At 44.7% G+C, this 15,212-nt stretch overlaps 1 protein-coding gene across 2 annotated transcripts in view; it reads left to right on the plus strand.

The window, feature by feature from the left end:
* The window catches only part of CHRM4 (cholinergic receptor muscarinic 4), a 581,454-nt gene that overhangs the window by 151,657 nt on the left and 414,585 nt on the right, over positions 1-15,212 (plus strand). Inside the window, exon 2 of one of the 2 annotated variants that reach the window (XM_085646682.1) lies at positions 60-154. The exons of the other annotated variant lie outside the window; for it this stretch is intronic. The gene's annotated coding sequence lies outside the window, so the exon portion shown is untranslated. The remainder of the gene's footprint in view (positions 1-59; positions 155-15,212) is intronic. 2 annotated transcript variants of the gene reach the window in all.

The following is a 15,212-nucleotide window of genomic DNA, read 5'->3' on the forward strand; positions in this document are numbered from 1 at the left end:
TTTCTTTAGGTCCTGCATATGTCTTATGTCATGTTAATTGTTCTTTCATCTGTTTTTAGGTTTCTCTCGTGCTGTCGTGAAGACTCCAGTTTCCATCATCATCCGTTCGTCTATTTTGTCTGACGTTTTCAGTTGATTTGTTCCCTTTTGCCTGGTAAGCCCCCTTTATCTTTGTCTCATTTGTTTATTACTCTCTTTTTGGGGTGTTTCATCCCTTCCTTTTCTTCTGTTGTCAAATTGTTGATTTTTGTTCTTGATGCTCCCCTCATTGGTGTGGCTGTTTTGGTTTCGCTTTTGCCACCCCCCCTCCCTCAATAATGTTATTTGTTCTCTCTTTTCTGACCACCATGACTAAAGCCTTTTGGCTTTCCGTCATGCTTTCTTTCCTAATTCTTTCGGGAGATTTTGCTCCCTAATTTTACTGCTTTCCCTATTTTATTTTATTTTCTCTATATTTTCTCTTTCTCTTGCTTCTTCCTTTTATCCTTTCTAATCCTCTAATTTCTTCTCTTTACTCTCATCATATGGTACTTCACTGTTTTCCTTTCCTTTTTCCTTTGTGGGCAATTTACACAAGTTTCTTCTTTCTCTTCGCTACTTACCTTTTTTCCAAACTATCTTCAGCTCCTTTACTTATCACTTCTGTTCTTTCTTTCTCTGGCATGTTTTCTACTTTCAAGCCTACTCATAGTTGTACGTTATAGATGAAAGGTTTTCGCGTAGTATCCTGGAATGTTAAAGGTATTCGTAACCCTGTTAAGAAGCAACGTGTCTTATCTCACTTAGCACAACTAAAATGCCACGTTGCTTTGTTACAAGAGACACACCTTAAGTTACAAGATTTGTCTTCATTATGTAAACAATGGGTAGGTGATGTTTTTTGTTCCCCTGCAGTGAATAACAAAAATGGTGTGGTTATTTTGTTTCATAGATCTCTAAATGTTCAAGTACAAAATGAGTTTCAAGATAATAATGATAGATGGTTGTTTCTAAATGTTAATGTTAATGATACTCCACTTTCCTTTTGTAACATTTACGGTCCGAATGTTATTGATCTTCAATTCTGGAATGTTGTTTCCTCTTTTCTCTCTTCACATGCCGTGGATGATTTGATCTTGGGTGGTGACTGTAATCAACTGATGGATCCTTTTTTGGATCGCAACTCACAAACCAAATACATCCCCAATAAAATGCAAAAAACTTTTTATAAAGCAATTACATCTAGAAGCCTTGTTGATTCATGGAGGGTTTCTCACCCTGACACATTGGAATTCTCTTTTTTTTCTCCCGTTCATAAGTCTTATTCTTGTATTGACTACATCTTTCTAACCCAACATGCCCTACCGTTTATGACAAACTCAGAGATTGGCTCTATCCTAATCTCAGATCATGCCCCTATCATTCTAGATATGGACTTTCCTACCCCTACCCCTATTTCCCGCCGATGGCGCTTCAATAATTCTCTTCTTTTGGATACCCAGTTTGTTGAACAATTCACACTTTTCATTAAAATTTCTTTCTCAATAATTTTTCTTCTACTCCTCAATTTCGCTTAATTTGGGATGCTTTTAAAGCCACTGCCAGAGGCTTTATTATTGATTTCGTATCTCAAAATAAGAAGAAAGCCCTTTCAGAATCCTCTCTTATTCTTAAACAAATCAAAGCCCTTGAACATCAATACTTCACCACTAATTCTAACGATACTCTTTCCTCTCTTATCAAAGCGAAAATACAGTTAAGAAAACACACATGGGATTCGGCTTGTAATAACCTCCTTCAATTTAATGCTAAAATGTATGGTGGACGGAATAAAGCGGGTAAATCTCTGGCTAAGTATCTTAAAATTAAAAAACAGAAATCTAAAATTACTGTGATTACTGATAACTCTGGTGTTCGCCACACCACTGATGACAGTATACTTGATTGTTTTGTTTAGTACTATACTTCCCTTTACACTCCAGAGTCCACTCCTTCTTCTACTCAAATTGATTTGTTCTTTCATTCTCCCCCTCAAACTCCTGTTGCCTCTGTTGATCTTAAGTCATTGGATGCTCCTATTTTAGAAAAGGAAATTATTAATGCTGTTAGTGTTCTACACAAGGACAAAACCCCTGGTCCAGATGGCTTCACAGTTCGGTTTTATCTTCATTTTAAAACATTACCAATACCTCATTTATTCTCTCTAATAAATTACTTTCTTGATGAAGGAGAATCCAAGGGTACCTTCCCTCAAGCAATGCTTTGTTTAATCCCTAAAAAGGATAAAGACCCCTCCTTTTGTAAGAATTACAGACCCATCTCTTTAATCAACACTGACTGTAAAATATTCGCTAAAATTTTGGACATCCGTATCAATAATGTGATTCCTGATCTTATCAATATCCATCCATCTGGGTTTGTTAAGGGCAGATCTATAACAGATAATTCAATATTATTCACCTAGCCTCTAAAATGGATGCTTGATGCTGAAAAAGCATTTGACAGAGTGAGCTGGGATTTTATGTTTGGAGCACTGAGATGGCATGGTTTTAGCCCCCCATTCATTAGATATATTCAATGGCTTTATTTTGACCCTTCTACTTCTATATGGGTTAACGGTTGTCAATCTAAATACTTTTCGCTTCATCGAGGAACAAGACAGGAGTGTCCCCTTTCCCCACTTCTTTTTAGTCTTGCTTTAGAGCCCTTTCTTGAAAAAATTAGGCTTTCATCCTTATATACAGGGTTCCGTTTTCAGAATATCGACATTTAAGTTCACCGCTTACGCAGATGATATTTGGCTTTATATCTCCAACCCTCCCACTTCTTTACCTACTCTTTTTTCTCTGTTTCAGGAATACTCATCAGTCTCTGGCTATAAACTGAACATTGACAGATCTGAAGTTTTACCTCTTCATAAATTTTGTCTATCTCATATGTTTCTCGGTTCTGGTTTCGAGTGGAATCCCAAATACATCAAATGTTTAGGCGTCCTTTACGCTAGCACTGTTAGGGAAACCATCAAGATTAGTCTTTCTGATATACTTAAAAAGCTCTCTGCTCTTATTGATAGATGGTCCCCTCTTTTTTTATCTTGGTGGGGTAGACTAGCCACTATTAAAATTATGCATCTTCCAATTATTACCTTTTATCTATCTATGCTTCCTGTTTACCTCCCGCTCTACTTCTTCAGCACCATTAATCGTTCTCTCACAAAATTTCTATGGAATAATCGTAAAGCTAGGATTTCTCTCTCCCGTCTCCAACAACCCAAAGATTTAGGTGGAGTTAATTTTCCGAACATCAACCGATATCATTCTGCCTTCTCACTTAAGCAAATTTGGCCTTTTTTATCTGATTCTTCTTGCCCTTCCGCAACAGCTTGAAGTTCACTTGAACTCGCTCAATTCCAACCTTTTACATTCCTCACTGCTACTCGTTTATCACAACCTCTGAAACGTTTTTCCACTTCTATTTTTAATCACTCCAAAGCCCTCGTTCTTTCTCTGTTTCTATCTCATCTTTCTCCTAAGGACTTTTTTCCCAAACCCCAATATGGTACAATACATTTTTGAAGATCAACAATAGTGCACTTTTTTGGATGGAATGGATTGATAAAGGCATCATCATTTGTGATCATTTAATGAAGGACAACCTTTTAAGGGATTTCTCAGATATTCAAAAATTGTACGATATATCTAACACTCACTCTCTTCATTATCCTCTTCTGACAGCCTCTATCAATCAACTTCTTACTCAATTACCCTCTTCTACCACTCTTGGTCAGGCGTCAGCCTCCTTAACTGATTTTTCTATCCCTCTTAGAGCTGCTGCCATCTATAAATTGCTCACCCGTCCGGTAGTAGATAGATCGAAGTCGCCCATAGAACTATTATGGGAGAAGGATCTTTCCCAGGAGTTTTCTTTTCAGCTCTGGGAATCTGTTTGGTCTGGTCCAAGATACATACTTCCTCCCGTTCAGCTAGTACTACACAAACTCTTTCTTCTATAATCGTCTTTTTTTTACCCCGTCCGATTAATACAAATTTAAATTACTTGATTCCAAAAAATGCTGATCATGTCCATGTGAAGATAGTGATCTTCTTCATATGTTTTTCCATTGCCGCTGGGTAAATCCTTATGGTCTCGAATTTGGTCCAAATTAAATGATGTTTTATCCACAAATGTTACTTTTGATGTCACACTTTTTTTTTTAGGAGGCTCCTCCCCATTATGGGCTGCTCATCGCAATGCTCACAGATTCATAGACCTATTCATAGCCATTTCACTCCAAATCATCACAACCAATTGGAAAGATACTTTAAAGATCTCATATCAGGCTTGGTGGACCTTGTTATGTCATCACCACCGACTTGATCGTGCTTTTGCTGCCTCCGTGCCTTTGTTAATTAAAAAAGATTTGATATGGTCACCACTTACAGCGTATCTTTCTAAACATGTTCCTTGATTATCTTTGTTAACATTTAAAGTACCCTTTTCTTTCGTTATGATTTGTTTATTATTAATTCTTACAGTTGTTACTGATATTGTTTTAGTATTTTGCCTTTATATTATTCTCTCCCTCTCCCCCCCCCCCCTTTTTTTTTACCTTTTCCTTTCTTCTCTCTCTTTCCTCTCTCTCCTTTTTACAAAAAAATCTTACCTAAGCTCTTTTTTAGGCACTGTTTTAATTCCCAGTTTTGGGACTAAATTTGAAGGTATAATTTTATATTGACTTTTGAATTTTTTCATTGTATATCATTTTATTTGTATTGATGTTTAACATTTCTCTAACTTTGAAATAAAGCTTTTTAAACAGGAAAAAAACCATACGATTTAAGCAATACTGCGCATTTCTGTCCTTTCTCCCTCGCTGGCGCCATTTCGTCTGCCTTGCACCAATGGGGGCATGTGGAGGGGGCCTCCGTTGCATGCAGGATTTTTTATGTTCAGAAAGGAGTACCTTCATAACTAGAGACAATCCTAAGAGGCGTTTTCGTCTTTCTATGTGTGCTGCAGAAAGGAAAGAGAAAACAATGAGGAGAAATAAACATATTTCGAAAGGGGTACGGAATCGATGCTTCACTAGGTTTATATCACTTTGTAAATCTGGGGCAGTGTTGAATCCCATCGATGTTGCACGGGAAAACCCACCACAACACTCATGGAACATCTCCGGGGTGCACAGTAAGCCAACCCTAGTGATTTGCGCTGCAACACTTTACTCATGATTAATGAGGCATCTCAGACCCTCACATGGTTCGCTTTGCATGCCTTCATAAATTGAATGAGAGCCCTGCGTTGCGCCTGTATCACTTGGTGCAAAAGAGACGCAGGGCTCCGATAAATAGCTCCTCGGTGTGCGGAATGTTCTAATAGCCTTATTGGCTTTCTTCCCTGACCTACACCAACTGTTAAAGGCCCTCTGCCTCGCCATAGGCCATCGCCTGATGCTTAGGTCAATAATCAGAGTTGATGGCCTTTAATTAGTGGCAAGCCCTCCGCAGCAGGCTATAAGGCTATAGTAGTGCCCGGTCCCTCATGTCATTTGACATTTAACATTCAGAAAACTTCTCTAGTTGAACCGTTGCTATTAAAGCACATACTTCCTGGCACCGACTACTCCTTCAGCCTCACACGGCTCGTTATCTCCGCTCTGGTTATTAGTTCGTAATTGTTGTTTTTGGTTTGTAGATTTATGTAGCGCAGCTTATCACCTGTGAGGGTATCCAGGCGCTGTGTAATAATGGTGCCGTAATCAGCCAGTTACACTGGACGGATAAAGGGGCGCAGGGATGGCTAGACTGGGAGCTCAAATCTGTTATATCCCGCTCTACGTGATGTGTAAGACACCCGCCCCGTGCCTCTTCAACGTGCACCAGTCGGCCATTCCTTTTATAAATAAGTTGCCACTGAGAGGCCATATTGTACGTCGCCCATCCAGTTCTTGTGCGTCTGCAGCGTAGACATTTACCAGTGTCACAAAACTCCTACTTTCCCTCCGCTGATGCTGTGGAGAGCCACCTCCTGGCGTGACAGCGTAGTGCGGGTAGGTCTACGGTGTCATGTAGCGCCGCCATGTTAGCAGTCAGCGGTACGCCAACTTTAGCGCTGATTTTTCTTTTCTCTAAATTTTCTTCCAATATTTCACCGGGAGTGACATTTGCACAAAATGTGAGCTATGTCACACTCAGGAGTTCTGCATCTCCAGCACTGAGAGTCTGGGTTCGGATTCGTCCTTTGTAGTGTGTCGGTGGACAGTGCCACCCATGAAAAAGTTTTGAGTAACTGAATCTGAGGTGTGCTTCTGTCAGGCCTGTGTGAAAGGTGTCCTAAAGATTGTTCCAGGCTACATCTAATCGTTGGATTTGTAAACCTGATTGCCATCGTCGACTTCGGGCAGATGAGTTCAAGCCAGAAAAGAATTAAAGTAGAATAAAGGATGGACTGGCCACACCGGGCACCGGGTGCTTCCCCGGGAGGCTGGAAGGATGGGGGCCTCTTTTGAAGCAGTGCAAAGTACCTTGCATTTCCAACGGTTTTCAGACAACAATTTAAGGGCCGAGATTATTCTGATGATTAATGTATCTGCTGGAGAGAATTTGAGTTTTGTCTAGGGGCAGCTTTGAGTCATATAAGGTAGCGCAGAGGGTTAATACGCCTGCTGCAAAGAGCGTGCACTATGCAGATCACAGAGCAGTATTTTATGTGCATAGCTCAGTAGGTCAGAGATCATTTTGTTACTGTGCAGTTCATAAGTTACAATCATAATCTTGGTTAGAAAGTTATGTTTCTTCCCAGTCTTTCATTATTATAATTTTGCTGAAAAGGATTTGTTTGGGTAGAAATAAATTCTTATTAGTAAAGTCAACCCTAACCACTATGTTACATTCGGAATCCTGAGTCTGCGCTTCCCCAGACCAAGCACTCTTAAAAAATGCCAACAGAATCCCTGTAGTCCCCTTTGTCTTATGTAACATTTTCTATACACTGAGTGTGTGTGTGTGTGTGTGCATGCGCGTGCGTACGTGCGTGCGCGCTGACACCCCACACTGGTATGAGAGGCACTAAAAAGCAAATGAAATACACATGAGAGAGGTGCTAGGAAGAGGTGAGAGGCACTCTTGGAGGGAGATAGTGAGGGAGTCATTGAAGACCCCCAAAAAAGATGGTATCCTGGTGCGGTCTAAGGTCATCATTTGCTATGAATACAATTGAACATATAATGAACATTTTGTTGGTGAATGCACCATTTGTGCCCACATTTTCTTGGGGGCGGGTAGGACACCCTCCAAACCCCCCTTGTAGTGGTCACACTCGCCCGCTGCTCTCTCTCGCTCTGCGCCGTATGGGGCTGGTCTGACAAACTTTGCCAGGGCTGCTTTGGGACCCCAGTCTGGCCATGCCTGACACTCTAACCTTGAAAGCTTTCCAGTGTGGTGTGTGTTGCCCCCAGCCCTTGTTTCAGACAGGGCTGGGGGGGCAGTATCTGCAGTGTTAACATAAAGACAGGCCGTATTCCTGCTCCAGGCTGGAATCAGAATATCTTTTTTAATCCATGGTGTGCAGGGTAAGTAGGTAATTCAGATTTTATTTGTTTTTGATTAATTCAAGTCATTACAAATTGATAAAAACGATATCAAAAAGGAAAAAAATGGCTGAAATCATGTTAGATGAAGAATGAAAGGTGAACAGATTTTAAGAACGAATATTTGGGAAAATGTTTTTCCTTAAGACGGATGTAAAATGCCGATACTGAGAGCCCGATCCACAAAGGTTTACACTACTGTTGCTATTCACATACTATGTGCAAAGTTTTACGACTCCGCACTCTTCCCTATTTTGATGTGTGCGGAGTTCTCCGCCCCGATTGCAGGGTCTCCAGGTCGGGAAAACTCCGCGTTCACAAGCCTAGGGAGTGCAGAGTCGCAAAACTCTGCACACAGTTTGTGAATACCAAAAAGTAGCAAACGTACGCAAAAATGTAAGTTTACCGTTATCGATCAGATCCTGTGCTAAGAGGTTTATGAATTTTTTTTTAAATAATGTTGAAAGTTTTCATAGCGGCAAATTCAGATATGTTCTTTGTATTAAGGCAATGTTTGAATGCATCGTTTGATTTTTTTCACAAGCATAATCTGTTTTAATTGCCGCTCTAGCTTAACCACCGAGCAACGGCAGAGAATGTTAATGTTTCTCGTTAATAATCACAAAACCTGTACCTTGAGTTTGACGGGGAGGACGAGAAGGAGCTCAATTCTCAGAGCTTAGTTTGATCCGGTGATTTCCGGTGCACCGACACTTTTCAAGAGCAACAGTTAAGAACACATTCATTCATGGGCGGACTAAGGGCCAGAGGTGCGACCCATTTTTGCGTGCGCAAAAAGTGTGTCTGACACTGTTGTACATGGCATTTAGCAACTCACAAAATGCAACTCGCAATTGAGCACAATGTGCGTGTCGCTAAATGTCACGGTCGTACATGTGGCCCTAAGCGATTTGCCCAGAATCACAGGATGTTGAGCCGACGCCGAGACTCGAACCTGGTTCCCCACCTCTGAAGTCAGCCGCTCTGGCCATTACACCACATCCTCTCCCCACTTTCATGGTTAGTGGTTGGTTCTGTTTTAGGCGGAGCTAACAGGTGATGCAAGCTGCCTCCTGATGGGAGCCCGGGCACTTATTTTTTCTTACAAATTAACCACTGTGAATACTCTTATAGGGGGAGGCATGAATCCCGTTGGGTGTACCTTCCGTTGAGTTGTCTATCTGTTCTAATAAGTAATATTGAGAAAGCCGGGAGTTGTAAGATTCCATCGTTAAATGTGAATTTGTTTCGGCCTACCTCATGGAAACTTCTTTAGGCTTAGCGATATTGGTGGTGTTTTGGTTGCCGCTTTGAGGGCCAGCCTTGGCTGTTTCTTCCAGTTGGCTCTTGGTTTGAGCGAATGGCTCGCACCCGAGACCACGGGTTCTCAGTATATTTACGGCCTCTATGATAAAACCAAGAACTTGTTTCGAAAGGCCTTCCTGTGAGATGATCAGAAGATCACAATACTTCAGATAGCAGGGTTTATATTCAATGTCCTGTATGAGTTACCCAAACTCCAGGAAATGAATAAATGAATGAATGAATGAATGAGAGGGTCTTATATAGCGCACGGCTACTCCAGGAGTGTCCAGGCACCTGATGTACTCCTTGGCAGATAAATAGGTTTTCTGAAGGTCTTTCATTGGGCCAGGTCCGGTCCGGCAATACTTGGTGTCCGTAGGTCATTCAGTCAAGAGCATGTACTTACCTGGACGAGACGAGTGACCTCCTGCAGATGTGGTAACGGTGCTTGAATGTCACTTTCCTTTTCCCCCCTTTCCATTTGTAGCTCTGGTAGCTGGTGTATCTCTTCTTTTGTATATTATATACACTTTACATTTATTTAATGATCCCTGCTTGTGGTTTAATATTTGTCCCTTTTCTTTCTTGAATAATCAGTAAGGAATTGAGATAAAAATAAAAAAAGGTCTCGCTGGCTGCCAGGCTTTGTAATGTAGCCTGAGTCTGATCGGGCAAAGGTGAGAGCTCTGCGCCTCATAGCTGCTAACTGGAGTCTTGGCGCTTTCTTCCGTCAGCCTTCTGTCACGATCATTATGAGCTGCCGTGTATCCCCAAATGGAGGACCCACAATGCATCATTCCTTAGATGTATTCCCAGATTTACCAGAACTGTGTTCCCTCTGCTTTGTGTTGTGTTCATCGATTCCAGCTTCTTGTCGAGGTAGCAGACGTGTCTCTGATGTAGGGCCAGCGCTGGCCAGTGCTGGCTTCCTCCAGTAGAGTGACGTCAGCTGCCTACTGCACCACCTGTAGGCGACGGGTCTGGATTCTGGGCGGGAACCTCTCGCTTCCCTCATTCCATTTACAATGTTTGCTGTGTAGCGGCTAGAACGTGCAGGCGCTAGAAGGCGGCGCTGTTTGAGACCTCTGTTTCTCTTTGTCCGCTAAGACACTGTGCCCGTTCCGCTTCTGACCCGTACCGGCTCTCAGAGTCTGATGACACGACGGCCCTCAGTAGCGGGGCTGGAATTCAACAAGTTGACAGGGTTTTTTATCCATAAAATATGTGTACTCAATCAAAGGTGTCTGAGGAATCAATGATGCAAGGGAACGAAGGTCAGTTATTCCGCATAATTGTTTGATGTGTCAGGAAGGATGACGTCACAATATTACCTATCATGCTACAGTGAAGTCTAAAACCTGTTTGGAAAAAAAAAATGATTTCTTTGTTTCCTATCCATGATTCTAGCGCCGCCGTCAGTGCAATCCTGGTGTGTGCGTTACCTTCCGGGTCTGACAGCGCCATGAGCCGATAACAGGCTGCCTCTAATGGGTTGAAAAGGGCACACAGTATCGAACCGGCCATCATTGATCTAATACAGAGCTGTTAGCCAAGTCTGCCATCAGCCTATCGGCTTTGAGCACAGCGCTAGGGGGCGTATTACGAGGGCCTTGCGTCACGCAACGTGCTACATGCGTTCTCCCTCGATTGATGAAGCTATGCAGGCCACCCTCCGTGGCTTTGAGTGGCCTCATAAATCCTAAGGGGCAGATTTATAATGGACTTGCGCCACTTTTACGCCGCCGTTGCGTCACTTTTGTGACGCAGCGGTGGCGTAAACCCTGCGCCATGAGCCGATAACAGGCTGCCTCTAATGGGTTGAAAAGGGCACACAATATCGAACCGCGCCATCATTGATCTCAATACAGAGCTGTAAGCCAAGTCTGCCATCAGCCTATCGGCTTTGAGCACAGCACTAGGGGGCGTATTACGAGAGCCTTGCGTCACGCAACGTGCTACATGCGTTCTCCCTCGATTGATGAAGCTATGCAGGCCACCCTCCGTGGCTTTGAGTGGCCTCATAAATCCTGAGTACGGCCACGCAGCGCAATCGCTGCGCTGCCTTACTCTGCGCCCGGGAGGCGTTCCGCGGCCGTTGGGGTGGGTTCGCCCGTGCAACACCTATGGAATTAGACACTGCCCCAGATTTATAATGTGATGTAAACCTCGGGAACCACCAAATCCCTACGCGGGGAGGAGTGCTAAACATATTTTCCCTCTTTCTATGTTTGCTGAACTCTACAGCACATAGAAAAGGAAAGCGCCTCTATGGATGGTTTTTGTGCAGGGAGATGCCCCTTTCTGCACAAACAATCCTATGGTGCAAGGGTGCCTGCAGCTGTGCGTAGGTGGAGATGGAAAGGACAGGAGTGTGCCCTATTGCTTAAATATGGTGCGTTCCTGTCCTTTCATTTAGGCGCAGGGCAGCGCAGGAAGGTGCCTCGCAGCGCTGCCCTGCGCCAGATTCCTGTAAAGAAGCCCCCAGGTGCTCCGTTAGGCCCAGGAGCCCTGCCGGATCTGTGCTGGGGCAAATGCTGTGCTTTGTGTGATAAAATGCGGAGCTTTGTGTGATGAAATGCAGAGCTTTGTGTGATGAAATGTAGTGCTTTGTGTGATGAAATGTAGTGCTTTGTCTGTTATTCTCTCTGCTATAAGCAGTTCCACGCTCTTGTGTAAACGGTGCGCGGGCTGGTGCACGAGGCTTCGTCTCTGATGTGTAGCCGTCATCAGGACCAGGGCCGGACTGGGAACCAAAATCGGCCCTGGCAAAGTGCTCGGCCGGCCCCGTCTGGGCTTCGGGGTGCCACCGAGCTCTTTGCCAGGGCCGGTTTTCGGCCGATTTTGTAACAGGGTCGATTTTGCAGCTATGCTGCAAAAACGGCCCTGTAACAAAAACGACCCTCAGGGGCCCAAAATCGGCCCCCACCTGTGCGGGGGATTGCCCGGTGCCCGCTACGGCCAGTCCGGCCCTGATCAGGACATGTCTGGAACATACGATGCCGGTCAATTGGATTTACTCCGCCTCTGGTCTGGAAATTGCGGCAATTGTCTAATCCTTTAAATAATTCCAAAGACTGCTCCATCTTTTAGTTTAAAGATTTTGAATCAGATTAACCTTTGATTTTACAAGTGTTTCCTTTCCTCCTCCCGCATACCCGCTCTCATCCTATATATCTGCTCATGAAGGATGAGACCTTCTCCTTTGTCTTGTGCTTTGGTCTCCCAAGCTCCGCTTTTAGTTGTTTCAGTTCAGGTGTAAGCATCCTTTGTTATGTGCATGTGTTGTGTGCATGTGTTGTGTGTCTGTTGTGTTCGTGTGTTGTGTGCATGCGTTGTATATGTGTGTTGTGTGCATGTGTTGTGTTGTGTGCGTGCATTGTATATGTGCGTTGTGTGTGTGTTGTGTGCATGTGTTGTATGAGTTTGTTCTGTGCATGTGTTGTTTGTGTGCGTTGTGTTTGTGTGTTGTGTGCATGTGTTGTGTGCATGCGTTGTGTGTGTTGTGTACATGTGTTGTGTGCGTGTGTTATGTGCATGTGTTCCTTTTGTGTGTGTTGTGTGTGTGTTTTAAGTGCGTGCATTGTATGTGTGCGTTGTGTGTGTGCTGTGTGCATGTGTTGTGTGCATGTGTTGTGTATGTGTGTATGTGCTTGTGTTGTGCTTGTGTTGTGTGCATGTGTTGTGTGCATGTGTTGTGTGCATGTGTTGTGTGCATGTGCTGTGTGCGTGTGTTGTGTGCATTTGTTGTGTTGTGTGCATATGTTGTGTGTGTGTTGTGTGCATGTGTTGTGTTGCGTGCGTGCATTGTATATGTGCGTTGTGTGCATGTTGTGTGCGTGTGTTGTATGAGTTTGTTGTGTGCATGTGTTGTTTGTGTGCGTTGTGTTTGTGTGTTGTGTGCATGTGTTGTGTGCATGCATTGTGTGTGTGTGTTGTGTACATGTGTTGTGTGCATGTGTTATGTGCATGTGTTCCTTTTGTGTGTGTTGTGTGTGTTTTATGTTCGTGCATTGTGTATGTGTTTTATGTGTGTGCTTGTGTATGTGCTGTGCGCATGTATTGTGTACGTGTGTTGTATGCATGTGTGTGTTATGTGCATGTGTTGTGTGCATGTGTTGTGTGCTTGTGTTGTGTGTGTATTATGTGCATGTGTTGTGTGTGTGTGTTGTGTACATGTGTTGTGTGCGTGTGTTATGTGCTCGTGTTGTGTGTGTGTGTTGTGTGCATGTGTTGTGTGTTGTGTGCATGTGTTGTGTATGCGTGTGTTATGTGCTTGTGTTGTGTGAGTGTTGTGTGCATGTGTTGTGTATGCGTGTGTTATGTGCTTGTGTTGTGTGCATGTGTTGTGTGCGTGTGTTGTGTGCATGTGCTGTGTGCGTGTGTTGTGTGCATTTGTTGTGTTGTGTGCATGTGTTGTGTGTGTGTGTTGTGTGTATGTGTTGTGTGCATGTGTTGTGTGTGTTGTCCTGGTAATGCTTAACTTGGTCTCGCCAAAGCCCATCGGAGCCTGTAGGGCATGTCCCCCTTAGGCCATAGGGTTAGTAAGCGGGCCCAGTTGTCTCATCTTGGAATGTGTCCTTTAAGTTCTGGTTTCTTGACTGTTTTGCCTCTTTTTCAGTCTTTCTTTCTTTCTATATTTCATGTTTCATGTTACCTTCTTAGCTCAATAAGAGCTTCGATTCCCCCCAATAAGTGTTAGTCGTTCAGCATGTTTTATGGGCAGGTTTGGGATGAACATTGCAGGAAGGTGGTCGCTATCGAGGGTTGCTATGATTTAGAAATCGACGCATATGCATGGCATGGCACGGCCAGTCTTCTGTGCCAGCGGTGGGTCATGGTTCCGGCAGTACTGCATGTACTGGCAGGACGCTGCTGATAAAGTTGTCATAGTTTCCCCAGCGGGTCTTGCTTTGTCCACTGTGGCCGCCTCTGTGGCGGTGAACGTCAGCAGTCGCTCATTGGTATCGAATTAAAATCTTCTGTAGTGATAAGTCTGTGTCCTGATTGAGCGAACGTTACAATTTACAGTTCTTCAATTAGCTCCGTAAAGATCACTTTGTGATCCCTATTATGGATATTTAGGTGACCATCCTCCAAAGATCAGGAAACGTCCTCTTCTTCCTTATGTTGATGGGGTCAGAATGCACGATCCTGATTCTCTAGTGTGAACCTCCCCGGGGAGGTCTGGGGGTTGTACAACAAGGGCAGTCAGCTGATGACCGCATCCACTGTGAGGCAGATAACTCCTCAGGGTCTGGCACTCCTCAGAGTCGGGCACTCCTCAGGGTCTGGCACTCCTCAGGGTCTGGCACTCCTCGGGGTCTGGCACTCCTGGGAGTCTGGCACTCCTCAGGGTCTGGCACTCCTCAGGGTCTGGCACTCCTCAGAGCCTGGCACTCCTCAGGGTCTGGCACTCCTCAGGGTCTGGCACTCCTCGGGGTCTGGCACTCCTCAGAGTCTGGCACTCCTCAGGGTCTGGCACTCCTCAGGGTCTGGCACTCCTCGGGGTCTGGCACTCCTCGGGGTCTGGCACTCCTAGGAGTCTGGCACTCCTCAGTGTCTGGCACTCCACTGAGTCTGGCATTCACCAGTGTCTGGTCCTTGTCCTGGATCTGGCAATCCTCAGATTCTGGCACTCCTCAGGGTCTGGCACTCCTCAGGGTCTGACCCTCCTCAGGGTCTGGTATGCCTCAGACCAGAGTCTGGCACTCCACAGGGTCTGGCACTCCTCAGGGTCTGGCATGCCATGGAGAAGTGTGGCTCAATGGTTAGAGCGGCAGACCCTGATGCAGAGGTCTGGCCCGGGACCAGGGTTCAATTCCCGCCTCGGCGGGTCTTGGCGGGTCTTGGGCTCATAATTCCTCGGACCTGATTTCTCGCCTCGGTGCCTATTCTAATCATGGGTCCCACTCTGCAACTCTGGGCAATAGCTTGCTTAATCTCCACAATGGCCCCAACAGCGCTGGGATGCCTGGCTTCACCCTGGGGATGCCCAGGAGTGGACATTACACAGGGAAAAGCCAGGAAGGGTTCCCTAGCGGTATGAGTACAGCGCCGGGAAACCCTGAAATGGGGTAGCTGTGCGCTATATAAGTACAAACACATTTACATTCACATTTACATTTACATGCCTCAGGCCAGAGTCTGGCACTCCACAGGGTCTGGCACTCCTCAGGATCTGGCACACCTCAGGTCAGGGTCTGGCACTTTTCAGGGTGTGGCACTCCTCAGTGTATGACACTCTTCGGGGTTTGGCACTCCTCTGGGTCTGGCATTCATCGGGGTCTGGTCCATGTCCTGGATCGGGCAATCCTCAGATTCTGGCACTTCTTAAGGGCCT

This window comes from Triturus cristatus, chromosome 3_1 (assembly GCF_964204655.1).
Source record: "Triturus cristatus chromosome 3_1, aTriCri1.1, whole genome shotgun sequence".
NCBI classification, from domain to species: Eukaryota; Metazoa; Chordata; class Amphibia; order Caudata; family Salamandridae; genus Triturus; species Triturus cristatus.